The sequence below is a fragment of the Piliocolobus tephrosceles genome, chromosome 4 (genome assembly GCF_002776525.5).
Source record: "Piliocolobus tephrosceles isolate RC106 chromosome 4, ASM277652v3, whole genome shotgun sequence".
Classification (NCBI taxonomy): domain Eukaryota; kingdom Metazoa; phylum Chordata; class Mammalia; order Primates; family Cercopithecidae; genus Piliocolobus; species Piliocolobus tephrosceles.
Window position 1 is genome coordinate 160,686,718 of NC_045437.1, and position 15,179 is coordinate 160,701,896.

A 15,179-nucleotide genomic window follows, 5' to 3' on the forward strand; every position below is an offset into this window, starting at 1 on the left:
TCCACAGCGTGCAACGGGACCCAGTTGCTGCAGGCTGGCTCCCGCAGCCTGCTTTTATTCCCTTATCTGACCCAACCCACATCCTGCTGATTGGTCTATTTTACAGAGAGCTGATTGGTCCATCTTACAGAGAGCTGATTGGTCCATTTTGACCCAGTGCTGATTGGTACATTTACAATCCTTGAGCTAGACAGAATCACAGAGTGCTAGTCCTCCAAGTCTCCACTAGGTTAGCTAGATAGAGTCCAACAGGTGTATTCACAACACTGAGCTAGACACAGAGTACTGACTGATGTATTTACAAACCCTGAGATAGACACAGAGTGCTGATTGGTGCATTTACAATCCTAGAGCTAGACAGAGTGTTCACAGAGTGCTAGTCCTCCAAGTCTCCACTAGGTTAGCTAGATACAGAGTACCAACTGGTGCATTCATAAACCCTGAGCTAGACACAGAATATTGATTGGTGTATTTACAATCCTTGAGCTAGACACAGAGTGCTAAAGGAAAAGTTCTCCAAGTCCCCACTAGGTTAGCTAGATACAGAGTGCTGATTGGTGCACATACCATACTCCAGCAAGATATAAAATTTCTCCAAGTCGCCATCCGGTTCAGGAGCCCAGCTGGCTTCAACCAGTGAATCCTGCACTTGGGCTGCAGGCAGAGCTACCCGCCAGTCCCGAGCCACGCCTGCACTCTGCAGTCCTTGGGCTGTGGATGGGACCCTGCGCCATGCAGCAGGGGGCAGCGCCCGTCGGGGTGGCTCAGGCCCCGTGGGAGCCCACCTCAGCGGGGGAAGCTCAGACATGGCGGGCTGCAGGTCCCCAGCCCTGCCCCGCAGGGAGGCAGCTAAGGCCTGGCGAGAATTTGAGTGCAGCGCCAGTGGGCCGGCACTACTGGGGAACCCTGCACAACCTCCGCAGCTGCTGGCCTGGGTGCTAAGCCCCTCACTGCCCTGGGCCAGCGGCGCCGACCGGTCGCTCTGTGTGCCGGGCCGTGGCGCCCACGCCTGCAGGAACTCACACTGGCCTGCGAGCACCGCCCGCAGCCCTGGTTCCCGCCCGCGCCTCTCCCTCCACACCTCCCGGGAAGCCGAGGGAGGCGGCTCCAGCCTCAGCCAGCCCAGAGAGGGGCTCCCACGGTGCCAGGGTGGGCTGAAGGTCTCCTCAAGCAGCACCAGCGTGGATGCCAAGGCTGAGGAGGTGCTGAGAGAGAGGGCTGCTAGCACATTGTCACCTCTCAATATCATATATAATTCCATTGTTTTTCTATTTATCTTTCTACCTGAATATTTGCAATATGTTAATATTTGAAATAACTTATTTTGCTCCTTTGTAGTATTTATTTTGTAATATTTATATAAATATTATGATGAATATGTATCATTTTTAGAAAAACAAAATATTCCTAAAAGTACCTCTGGATCATCATTAAACCATTTAGCCTTTTTATCACTATAATCATGATTATTATACGACCAACAAGATAACACTATTACAAATATAGTTATTTTACCAATATTGATACATTTTATAGAACGTTTGGTAATTATCCAGACTTCAGAGCTATTATTACCAACATTACTCAAAATGAATATTAACATTGTATTAATAAATGGCTTGGAAAGAAGGATAGAAAAAACACAACAACAAAAAAGACAGAAAGCAGAAAGGAGTGTTGGGTGCACTAAGAAAGCCACTTTTATTACAGATTGCATAAATCCTAATTAAGGCCTAATGATTAGAATTAATGTATTGATATTAAAAAACTTTTGAAAACTAAGTTTTACCATTGTCGAGCTTCTGAATTGTTACATTATTAGTTTATCTTACAGGGAGTAAGAATTGTAGAAGTAATTGTCAAACTATAGAAACACATGAATTATTATTTCTTTGAATTTTACCCAAACTTCAAGTGTTTGTATAGTGGGTGATAAATTGTAACAGCTGGCTAACTGCAAGACTGAAGATACCAGGTATCACAGGTGACAGAACTCTAAGTTATAATAAGTATAAATATGCTTTATATTTAATTTGTAGGCTAGAAAGAATGCTGAAATCAAGATAGGTAATTATCATCAGAATAAATCATAAAGCAGTATTTTGGTATTTTTTTCTAAACTTTTAATTTCTGGCATATATGTTTATATATTGACATTCATACACATATATATGTACATCATTATATATAATACAGGAGCATATATATATGCATAGATGTACGCCATATTATGTGGCAGACAGCTTCTATGCTGTATGTTTGGAGTTAATTAAAATATCCATACTATACTCTTACTCTGTTAAAGAATACAAAAATGTTCTTACTCCTCTTATTGGTTTTCTACTGTAGTTATAACAAATTACCATGAATTTAGTGGCTTAAAACAACACAAAGGTATTACTTTACATTTATGGATGTCAAAAATCTGGCACAGGTATCAATAGGCTAAAAATCAAGGTGTGTCTGTATGCATTCCTTTCTGGAGGTTCTAGTGGAAAATTTGTTTCCTTATTTTTCTCAATTTCTTAAAACCACCTGCATTCCTTGGCTTGTGGCTTCTTCCTCCATCTTCAAGCTCAGCAGCATCTTCAAATTTCTCTCTGACTCTGATACTGAATCTTCTGATTCTTTTGTTTATAAGACCCCTTGAGGATTTCATTAACACTACCTAGGTAATCCAGGATAATCTCCCCAACTCAGTGTTCTTCATTAGATCACATTTGCAAAATCCTCTTTACTACATAAAGTGATGTATTTATAGGTTCTAGGGATTAGGGTGTGAACATATTGGGGGCGACAGTGGGCAGGGGAGGTAGATGGGGATTGATTCTTACCACACCTGAATGAATTAAGGTTCACTTTTTTTGCTTGCATTTTCAGGCAGATGTTAAGGTAAATTCTTTCTTTAGTCCTCTATTAATGAGGTTTATAATTTAAAGATCCAAGAGGAAGTTGTTTGGAGTTCACTTGAGATCAAACATGTCTTTGAAGTGAGTGATCTTGGAAATGAGGGAAACAACATTTTAAATAGAGAGATGAAGGGGGCAGATCGGTTAGGTGGACAATAGAGATGTATATGGGGCTGATGAACCCAGCCTCCACAAAGCTACTGCGAAAAATATTTCTTAACACTAAAATTTAAATAATATCCCAATAAGGGATTGGTAAACATTGCCTTATGGGAGAGACAGCTTTGGACTGGATATAAGGGGAAAGGCAACTGAATTCGCTTAAAAAGTAGTATTGCTTTTAAGAGTATAGTATCGTATGTAAATATAGAGATTGGGTAAAATTTAAAAGTCTGAAACTGGACATTTTTTACTTGCTGAAACAGAAATCATATACAGGGTAGTAAGATTAAACTGGCTGGTAATAATAGGACCTACCTCCACTTAATGCCAGGAGTGTGGAAGGGCAGAGTCTGAAAATGTGTAATAAACTAAAACAGTGTTTCAAGGTAAGTCAGAAACCATAAGGACAGTTCAATCCTGAAGATGGGTGGATACCTTTATCATTGTAAATTACTAGCCCATTAGTATGTTGTCTGATCCTGCTAACTGCAATAGAGCAAGAATAATCTATTTTGGTTCTCTATATTTCTACAATAGCAAATGCATGGTATAAACACTTTTTTTGTCAAAAGATGATTGCCTATTTAACATTTTCATATTAGAAAAAACACATTTAAAAAGTTTGTGAGATGATGCTAAAACTTTAGGATATTAATTAGGCTTACTGATAAACGAGAAACCCTCAAAGTAAATGGAAATTTATTTTCACATCCATATACATTAAACAGAGCTACTATGTACAAATTAGAATTAGGGAAACGTGTTATCCAAGATTGACACATTTCTAGGGACTGCAGACACGTACTGAAACTGAAAACTTTCCTCAGCCTCCAGAAACTGGCAGGTAGGAAGGAAAATCATGCATCAGAAGTAAAAGGAAGGGCGGATGAATTGCCTGTGAAACTTAGTCAGCTGCCCAAGGGTCCTGGTTAGGGCTGTGTGGGGTCATTCTTCCTAAGCTTGATCAAGTATCCCCAGAAAGAAAGTGTTTCTTACCTGTAGGTCAGCAGAAGAGGAAACATAAATGTCAGAGTCTTTTCAAGTTCACTACAGTCTTGCATTTGTAAGGTGCTCAGGTAATATTCCATATGCCACCTTACAGCTCATGTTTTCTTTTTCTTTCCTTTATGAGTAACTTGGCTCAACAACTACACTAAGCTTCAAGAACGGTGAAAATGTTTCTTGTAGCCAAATCTTGTTCTCTGAGAGAGAAGACCACAGGCAGAAAGGCTCCAATTTATGAAAGGGCTATATTTTAAATGTTCCCTTGAATATAAATAGTTTAGTGTTTGGACTTTTTTTCTCATAGAAGCCATGCTATAAATTAGATTCATTCCCATTGCAAGTTTTCAGAAGTTTTACACTATTTTAATGGCAACTACCTACCACTTTCAACATTTGTTCTGAACATATCTTTATCTTTTTGTCTTTCATGTAGCTGCGGAAGTATATTGTAATATAAAGTTTATAATATCAAAGTATCTTTTCCATTCTGCGAATAGACTACCATTTATAAGGACAATGATCACAGTTAACGTATGTATCCACGATCTATACCTATGTCTGTGTCTACCTATCTATTTAGAATCTCAACTCAAAACTCCAGAAACACAAAGGTACTCAAGTCCACACCTCACCCTACTTTTCTCTGTTCTTCCTCGGCAATAACAGTCCATTAGCAGAATGAGAAAGATACTTCCAAATACTACAAACTTCATACCACATGAGTTCTACAACCATGTAAAAGAAAACAACTTTACCAAACATCTTATTCAGAGGTCTCAATCTTCTGGATTCTAGCTTGCTAGATCCAAAATGGTATTTTATTTGGCCCATATATAACATTTTTAAAAATTATCTACCAGTTAACATTTAAAATTGAACAGATCTTATATACAAATCTAGATGTCTATCTTCTCTTAATAAATTGGAAGATGGAGAAGACCAAATCCCAGTTTTAAATGGCCTTTAGCAATTCAGTGGCCTTTCACAGTTACTGAATTGCTGTTGTGCTTTATGAAAAGTGTACCCCTCCTCAGGTCGCAATTGTTCCTCTGGTCCTTCTCATCCTACAGAGGGATGTTCCCTGCATTTATATTAACAGATTGGTCTCAGGATGCATTTGATTTTTCACTCCCATTCTATTTCTTGTGAATTGGGAAACAAATAGTGGTTCCCCTCAAAGAAGTGGGAGATTCTGGTCTCACAGTTCTGTCCTCCCATTCACAGGCATAGGCTACTTCAAAGACCAGGAATGCACATGTTTACAAGGTCTTGTACTGCCTAACAATAGACATGCAGTAAAAACTCAGAACGACGTTATTTACTAGACTTGTAAACAAATGAGGAAATTGCTGTAGAAACTGACACACACTAGCCAGTCCTGGTAGCTCATGCCTATAATCCAGCTACTCCAGAGAACCCCAGCCTGAACCAACAGAGCGAGACCTTGTCTCTATATAATTATTTTTAAATATTAAGATAATAAAGATAAAAAAACTGACACACTGAACTCTTGGTTATAGAAAAGAAGGCAGAGATAATTAAAAGTATATTTTCCTGGATATCAGAAATTCTGATTTCTATACTTTGATCTATTTTCTATTTTTATCACTTTTTACAATTATATCTTTTATCTTTTCAAAATAAAACATACAAATGGTTACACCTAAACCCAAAAGGTAGTCTGAAGTAGCTTTAGATGCTGTGACAATTCACCACATCTCCCCTGCCCTCTAAGCAATGAGTGTGTTAGCCGTGTATATATCTATATATCCAAAAAAAGCCTGCCTCCCCATCTTCGTGTCAGCTTAGCATCTTAAGACTCTCACATATAACAATTTTAGAGGCTCCTCCTTAATCACTATGCAAACAATCTGAATGAACAAGTCCTCCTCAAAGCCAAACTCCCAGTCTTTCTCCCCTAAGGCAACCACTACGAACATACGCTTTCTACCGTCCTTGTTTTTTTTTTTTTTTTTTTTTTCCTTTCTTTCATAGAACCACCAAGCGATTACTGGTGGTACAATTCAGAGGTAATAGAAATGTAGTGCCTATCTATAACTGATACCCTACTCCTCATTCACCTTTACCAGTTAGGTATCAGGGGAAAGACAAAATTTAATACAAACTGCATTTTTAAGCGGAATTCCCTGATTTGAATAATCTAGGTATCTTGTCGAATAAAACCTCCATCTTTTACTCTCAGACCCGTACCTTTGCTTGCCCCTAAGGTGTTTCCTTACTGTTTTTACAACTGTGAGCTCAGAGTATCTGCCATGTATGTCCTTGAACTGGAGACACTGAAATATCACAACATCTGGCCTGGTGACAATTGTCATTTACTGCTCTATGATTTTTCCCATAGGTTCTGAATTAATCGCTGTGTAGGTAATCTGGTGTATTAAGTGCATCCAATACACCAAACACTTTTGTAGGCATTGGGGCTAATGTGGTAAACAAAACCAAAAAGTCTAACTTTCAAGAAGTGTATATTTTAATAAAGGGTGTAAAGGGTATCAACAATAAATGGATAAAATGGATAGTCTGTTATGTTAACATAAGTGCTATATTGTAACCCAAAGTAGAGAAGGGCATTAGAAAATGTGCTGTTGTTAAAAGGTTACCAGGGGAGGCCGCTACTGGGGTGGCAGCATTTCAGTAAAGAGTGACGGAGAGTAAGAGCAAGACGTACAATTACCTAGGGAAGGGTAGCACACTCTGGTTTCTCTTCAGATCATATATATCTTTCACCTTTTTGGGGGGAATGTTGGGAATGGGTAGCAAACAAAGCATATGGACCAAATTAAGTCCATTGCCCAATTTTGTAGAGCCTGTGTGCTAAAAATGACTTTATATATTTAATTGTTGAAAAAAAATTTTAATGTTCCACGTGATTATATAAAAATACTGATTTCAGTGTCCATAAATTAAGTTTTCTTGAAACACAATCATGCCTATTTGTGTATTATCTATGGTGGTTTTCATATTCCATTAACTATCCCTACTTCCCTACTTTCCCCAACCCCTGACTAGCATTCCCAGCCTCTGGTAACCAACATTCTACTCTCTGTCTCTGTGGGTTCAATTGCTTTGATTTTTAGCTCCCACAAAAAAAAAAAAATGAGAAAATGTGATGTTTGTCTTTCTGTGTCTGGCTTATTTCACTTAACATAACGACCTCCAATCCCATCCATATTGTTGCAAATGACAGGATCTCATTTTTTTTATGGCTAAATAATCCTTCATTGTGTATATGCAGCATATTTTCTTGATCTATTCATCTGATGGATACTCAGGTTGCTTCCAAATCCTGGCTACTGTGAATAGTGTGGCAACAAACATGAAAGTGCAGGTATCTCTGTGATATAATGGTTTCCTTTCTTTCGGATATATACCTAGGAGTGGATTTCTGGATCATATGGTAGCTCTGTTTTTGGTTTCTTGAGGAACCTTCAAACTGTTCTCCATAGAGGTTGTACTAATTTACATTTCCACCAGCAGTGTATAAGGGTTCCCTTTTCTTCATATTCTCACTAGCATTTGTTATTGTCTATCTTTATGAGTTCAAGTGTTTTCATTTTTAGCTCCCATGAATCAGTGAGAACACGCAAAGTCTATCTTTATGCACCTGGCTTATTTTATTTAACATAATGACCTCCAGTTCCATCCAAGTTGTTGTAGATGACAGGATCTCATTCTTTTTTATGGCCAAATATACTCCATTGTGAATATGTACCACACTTTTTTTTATCCATTCATCTGTTGATGGACTCTTGTTGCTTCCAAATCTTGGCTATTGTGAATAGTGCTACAATAAACATGGGAGCACAGATATCTCTTCAGTACACTGACTACCTTTCAAAAGAAAGGTATATAACCAGCAGAGGAATTGCTGGATCCTATGGCCATTCTATTTTTAGTTTTCTGTGGAACATTCATACAGTTCTGTATACTGGCTGTACTAATTTTTATTTCCACCAACAGTGTACAAAGTTCCCTTTCACCACAACCTCGCAGCATTTGTTATTGCCTGTCTTTTGGATAAAAGCCATTTCAATTGGGGTGAGATATCTCATTGTAGTTCTGATTGCATTTTTCTGATGACCAGTGATGCTGAGCACTTTTTCATATACCTGTTTGCCACTTGTATGCCTTCTTTTCAGAAATGTCTAGACAGATCTTTTGCACATTTTTAAATCAGACTATTAAATATTTTCCTATTGAGTTATTTATTCTCTTTATATGTTCTGGTTATTAATTCCTTATCAGATGGTAGTTTTCAAATGTGTTCTCACATCCTGTAGGTTGTCTCTTCACTTTGTCAATTGTTTACTTTGCTTTACAGAAGTTTTTTAACTTGATATGATTCCACTTCTCCATTTTTGTTTTGGTGTTCTGGGCTTGTGGAGTGTTACTCAAAAAATCGTGTTTTTTTCTTTTTTCTACTATTTTGATGTAGACGCTTATTGCTACAAACATTCCCCTTAGCACTGCTTTCACTGTATTCCATAGGTTTGGGGATATTGTGTTTTCACTATCGTTTGTCTCAAATCTCCATCTCCTTCTTAACTTCTTTAACCCACTGGTCATTTTGGAGCATACTGCTTAATTTCCACATGTTTGCATAGTTTCCAAAGTCAATCTTATTATTGATTTCTAGTTTTATTTCAGTGTGGTCAGAGAAGACAATATAAGTTGTTTTTTTATTTAAGACTTGTTTTGTGGGGTAACATAAGATATATCATTGAGAATGATTCACAGGCTGAGGAGAAGAATGTATATTCTGCAGCCATTGGATGAATTGTGCTGTAAAAAATCTATTAGGTCCATTTGGTCTATAGAGTAGATTAAGTTGGATGTTTACTGTCTAGATGATTTGTTCAATGCTAAAAGTGGGATGCTGAACTCTCCAGCTATTATACTGGGTTCTATCTTTCTTTAGCTTTCTTTATCTATATCTAATGATACTTGCTTTATATGTCTGGGTGCTCCAGTGTTGAGTGCATACAAATTTATAATTGTTATATCCTCTTGCTAAATTGACACTTTTTAATCATTGTATAGTGACCTTCTTTGTCTCATAGTTTTTGTCTTGAAATCTATTTTTCTTGATGTAAGTATCAAGTATTTAGCCCATGGTGGTAGGGCTAGCTGGAACTCAAGTTCTGACCACCGGGATAGGCTACTCCTGTTCTTTTTTGGTTTCTGTTGGCGTGTAATATCTTTTTCCATTTCATTATTTTCAGTCTATGCATGTTTTCATAGGTAAAGTGTGTTTCTTGTAGGCAGCAACTTATCAGGTCTTTTTTTTTTTTTTCTCTCATTCAGCCATTCTATGTCTTTTGATTAGAGAGTTTAATCTGTTTATATCAAATGTTATTGATAAGTAAGGACCTTCCTCCTGCTATTTTATTTGTTTTCTGGTTGTTTTGTGTTCTTCTCTTGTTTCCTTCTTGTTTTTATGAAGGTGATTTTCTTTGGTGGTATGTTTTGATTTCTTGCTTTTTGTGTATCTGTATAGGTTTGTTGATTTGAGGTTACCATAAGGCTTGCATATAACCTATTATTTTAAATTGATGACAACTAGACACTGACAGCATAAACAAGCAAAAAAAAAAACTACTAAAAGCTCTATCCTTTAACTTCATACTCTTGCTTTTTAACTTTTTATTATTTCTATTTATACCTTATTATACTAAGTCTTGAAAAGTTATTAAATTTATTTTTGATTGGTTCATATTTTAGTCTTCCTACTCAAGAGATGAGTAGCTTATACACCATAATTACAGTGCTATAATATTGGTTTTTCTGTGTGCTTACTATTACCAGTGAGTGTTATACCCTCAGATGATTTCTTCCTGTTCAATTAATGTTCTTTTCTTTCAGATTGAAGTACACTGTTTAGCATTTCTTATTGAACATAAGTGTTCAAACTGGTGTTGGTAAAATCCTTCAGCTTTCCTTTGTCTAGGAAAGTCTATTTTTCCTTCATGTTTGAAGGATATCTTCACTGGATACAACTGTTGTAAACAAACAGTTTACAAACTGGTGTTGGTAAAATCCTTCAGCTTTTCTTTGTCTAGGAAAGTCTTTATTTTTCCTTCATGTTTAAAGGATATCTTCACTGGATATATTTTTCTAGGGTAAAAGTTGTGTTCCTCTTTTTTTTTTTTTTTTTGCCTTCAGCATTTTAACTATGTCATGCCACTTTCTCCTGGCCTGTAAGGTTTCCACGGAGAAGTCTGCTACCAGACATATTAGGGCTCCCTTGTATGCTATTGGTTGCCTTTCTCTTGCTGCTTTTAGGATACTTTTTTTATCCTTGACTTTTGGGCATTTGATTATTTAATGTCTTGAGGTAGTCTTATTTGGATTAAATCTACTTCGTGTTCTATAACCTCCTTATACTTGAATGCTAATACCTTTCTCTAGGTGTGGAAAGTTCATTGTTCCCAAAGTTCCTTTGAATAAACTTTCTCCCTCAATCTAATCTCTCTCTCTCCCCCACCCCTTTAAAGCCAGTAACTCTTAAATTTGTTCTTTTGAGATGATTTTCTATGTCCTATAGGTGTGTTTCATTGTCTTTTATTCTTTTCCCTTTTGACTGACTCCCCTAATTGTGTATTTTCAAATAGCTTATCTTCAAGCTCACTGATTCTTTCTTCTACTTGATTAATTCTGCAAATGACAGACTCTGATGGATTCTTCAGTATGTCAATTGATTTTTCCAGCTGCAAAATTTTTGCCTGATTTTTAAAAATTACTACAATCTTATGATTTTCCATTAATCTTCTTATATACATTTGAGGTTGACCAAATTTGAGGCTACTGTAAAAAAGCTGCTGTGAACATCAGTGTAAAAACATTACTTCAATCTCTTTGTTAAATTCATCTGATAGTATTCCAAATTCTATCTCTGTGTTATCTTGAAATTCATTGAGCTTCATCAAAACAGCTATTTTAATTCTTTGTCTGAAAGATCAAATATCTCTGTCATTCCAAGACTGGTCACAGCTTTCTTATTTAGTTCTTTTTGGTAAGGCCATGTTTTCCTGGATGATCTTGAAGCTCATGGATGTTCATCTTTGTCTAGGCAATGAAGAGTTAGGTATCATTGTTCTCTTTGCAGTCTGGACTTCTTTGTACCCATCCTTCTTATGAAGGCTTTCCAGGGATATTCATAGGGAAGTGAGTGTTATGATCTAAGTTTTTGGTTACTGCAGCCGTGTCTGCATTAAGGGGATACCCCAAGCCCAGTACCCAGTAACATTATCACTCTCATAGACTCATAGAAGTACCACCTTGGTGGTCTTGGGTAAGATCCTTGAGAATTCCCTGGATTACCAGGGCAGAGACTCTTGTTTTCTTCTCTCTCTCTCTCTCTCTCTCTCCCTCCCTCCCTCCTTGCTGAGCTTCCTGGATCTGGGGGAGAGAAGACAAAATCATGTCTGTGTCCACAACCATTGCTATTATGATGTGTCAGACCTGAACCCAGCATAGCTCTGGGTCTCACCCAAGGACCATGGCAACCACTACCTGACCACTGCTGAAGTTCACTAAAGGCCCAAGGGATCTTCAGTCAGTAGGTGGGAAATCAAACCAGGCCTGTGTCCTCCCCTTAAGGGTGATAAGTTATCTATCCCCATCCTGGCCCTGGGTAGGTCCAGAAGTCAGGGACTGAAGTCAGGAAGCTTTGGAATCTATATCATGCTTTATTTTGCTACGGCTGGGTTGGCACATAAAACACAAGACAAAGTCCTTCCACTTTTCCCTCTCTTCCTTAAGCAATAAAAGTCACTTTTTTTGTGGCCACCACCACCCAGGCCTACAGAAAGGATTGGTGTTCACTCAAGGCCCAAGGGCTCTTCAGACAGCTTCTGGTAAATGCTGCCTTGCCTGTGTCTCTCCCTTGAGTGTAGTGGCTATCTCTGTCACTGTCACAGGGGTAGTGCAGAAATGCCATGCAGGAGCTAAGGCCTGGAGTCAGGGACTCCAGGGCACCACTATGTTCTTTACCCTACGGTGGCCAAACTGGTACCCGAGCTACAAGACAAAGTCTCGTTTGCACTTCACTCTCTTTTCCTCAAGTAGGAGTCTCTCCCTGTGCTCACCACATATGGGAACATGCCAGGTCACACCTGAAACCAGTATAGCACTGGATCTCAGCCATTGCCTGTGGCAGGGACTCTCTGGCTGCCACTGATGTTTATTCAAGGCCCAAGGGTTCTTTATCCAGCAGGTGATGAATCCTTCCAGAACTAGTTTCTTCCCTTAAAGGCAGCAGGTTCCCTTCTGGCTCAGGGTATGTCTAGATATGTCATTTGGGAGATAGGGCTTGGAATGAGACCTCAGAACTCTGCCTAGTGTCCTATTCTACTATGGCTGAGCTGGTAATCAAGTTACAAGACAAAGTCCACTTTACTCTCTTCTCAAAAAGCAAGGAGGAGTCTCTTCTGATGCTATGGGCTGCACTCCCCAGGGTTGGGGGAGGGATGACACAAGTACTCCCTTAGCTGCCCTGGCTGGTGTCTCACTATGTCATGTGCACCCCAAGTCCACTGCAGTATTTCTTGCTTAGACTGCCTTTCAAGTTTATTTAGGACCAGAGTGTTTTGCTTTTCTAAATTTTCAATTAAAATATATATGCACATATATGTATGGCATAGATGGGGTCTCACTATGTTGCCAGGGTTGGTCTCAAACTCCTGGGATCAAGCAATCCTCCAGTCTTGGCCTCTCAAAGTTCAGAGTGCTTTAGCCCATGTTGGTGGGGCTAGCTGGAATTCAAGTTCTGATCACTGGAATAGGCAATTCCTCTTTAGCTAGGGCTGGTCTAAAATGCTTCCTCCGTGAGCACAAGCTGAATTCTGGTCCATGTTGTTTTCCGCTCTGATGGCTAGCACTGAGTTCCAATGCAAAGTTCCACAACTGCTGAACTCTCCTTCCCCAAGACACACGGATTCTCTCTCCAAACCATGCAGCCACTGCCAGGGGGACAGTGGCAGGGATTGCATGGTATGGAGGGATGATGTTGGGTGTCATTAATTCAAGACTGTCTTTTCTACCTTCGTCTGTGCCTCTTTCCTTGATATGCTATTAAAACCAGGTACTGTGATCTCTCACCTGATTTTTTGTTTTTATGAAGGAGCTTTCTTGTGTGAATAGTTGTTCAATTGGTGTTCCTGTGAGAAAGACAATTACTGGAGGTAATTGTCTATTTGAGCATCTTGTTCTACCTTCCTCATTAGCATTAATCTTAAGCAGATTGTTTAAAAATAAGTCACACATAATAATCCTTTAAAAACATTGAGAAAACTTTAAAAATGAAAACAAAAAGAATTAAGGTGATACTCTAAAAAAGATAAACTTAAAGCAAAAGAAAGGAATAAAGGAGAAACTGAAAACAAAATGGCTGATATAAATCCAACCATATCAATAATTACATTGTATATAAATGTTTTATATACTCCAATCCAAAGGTAGAGATGGTAAAATAGACATTAAAAAAAAAAAAAAACCCAAAAACCTAACCAACCAACCAACAACAATAAAAACACTTCAAGATATAATCATATCCTATTCACAAGAGATAAACTTTAGTTTAAATGACACTATAGTAGTCTTTTCTCACACTGCTATGGAGAAATACTTGAGACTGGGTAATTTATAAAGGAAAGAGGTTTCATTGACTTACAGTTCGGCATTGCTGGGGAGGCCTCAGGAAACTTAAAATCATGGCAGAAAGCAAAAGAGAAGCAGGCACCTTCTTCATAGGGTGGCAGGACAGAGTGAATGCAAGCAGGGGAAATGCCAGATGCTTATAAAACCATCAGATCTCACGATAACTCTCTATCACTAGAACAGTATGGGAGAAACTGCCCCCCCCCCCATGATTTAATTACCTCCACCTGTTCCCAGCCTTGACACATGGGGATTACAATTCAAGATGAGATTGAGGTATGGACACAAAGCCTAACCATATCAGATACAAGGAGGCTAAAAATAAAAATGCAGGAAAACTATACAATGCAGGCAGTATCCATAAGAGAGATGGACTGGCTACGCCAATAGCAGAAAAAAGAAATACACTTTTAGACCAAAAAATTGCTACTAGGAGAAAAAAGAAAATTTGATAATAAAATGATCGATTCAACAGGAAAATATAAAATATATAAACATATATGGAGGTAACAACATAGTCTCAAAATACATGAAGTAAAAAAAAATGACAGAATTGAAGGAAAATATAAAGTACTCAACAATAATGATTGGCTATTTCAATATTGCATTGCACTCCTAATAACACACAAAAAAACTAGGCAGAAAATCAGTGGGGATATAGAAGACTTGAAAAACAATATTATCCTGCCTGATCTAACTGATATCTCTAGAATACTGCATCCATCACACAGCAAAACACCCACTCCTTCAATTGTATATGGAACATAATCCAAAATAAACCATATTGTAGGCCATAAAACATGCCTCAATAACTTTAGAAGGATTAACATTGTCATACAAAGCACATAATTACAAATCAACGAAGGATATTTTGCGAATCCACAAATATTAAAAATTAATTATGTCTAAATAACACATTATATGTTTTTAATTGATATGAAAAACCCAGAAAATGCAACTATATAGAGACAAAATACAGATTAGTAACTGCTTGGCGTGAGAACCGGGACCCATTACAAATGGACACCTGGGATTTTTTTTGTGGTGATGGAAATGTTGTTACCTAAATGGTGATTTAGTTGTTACCTAAATGGTGGTGATTGTTTCACATCTATGTAAACTTGCTAAAAATCATGAAACTATACTTAAACATGACAATTTTATAGTAGGTCAGCCATATGGTATGTAAACAATATAGTACATTACAATTATAAATAATTCAGAGATCAGAGAAGAAATCAAAAAGGTGATTAGAAAATATTTTTCCCTGAATGAAAATGAAAAGACAACATATCATAATTTGTAACGTGTTGCTGAAGCTTTACTTAAGGAAAATTTTATAGAACTAAATGCCTATATTAGAAAAGAAGATCTGAAGTCAGTGACTTTAGCTTCCAGCTAAAGACTTGAAAAAGAAAATCACTT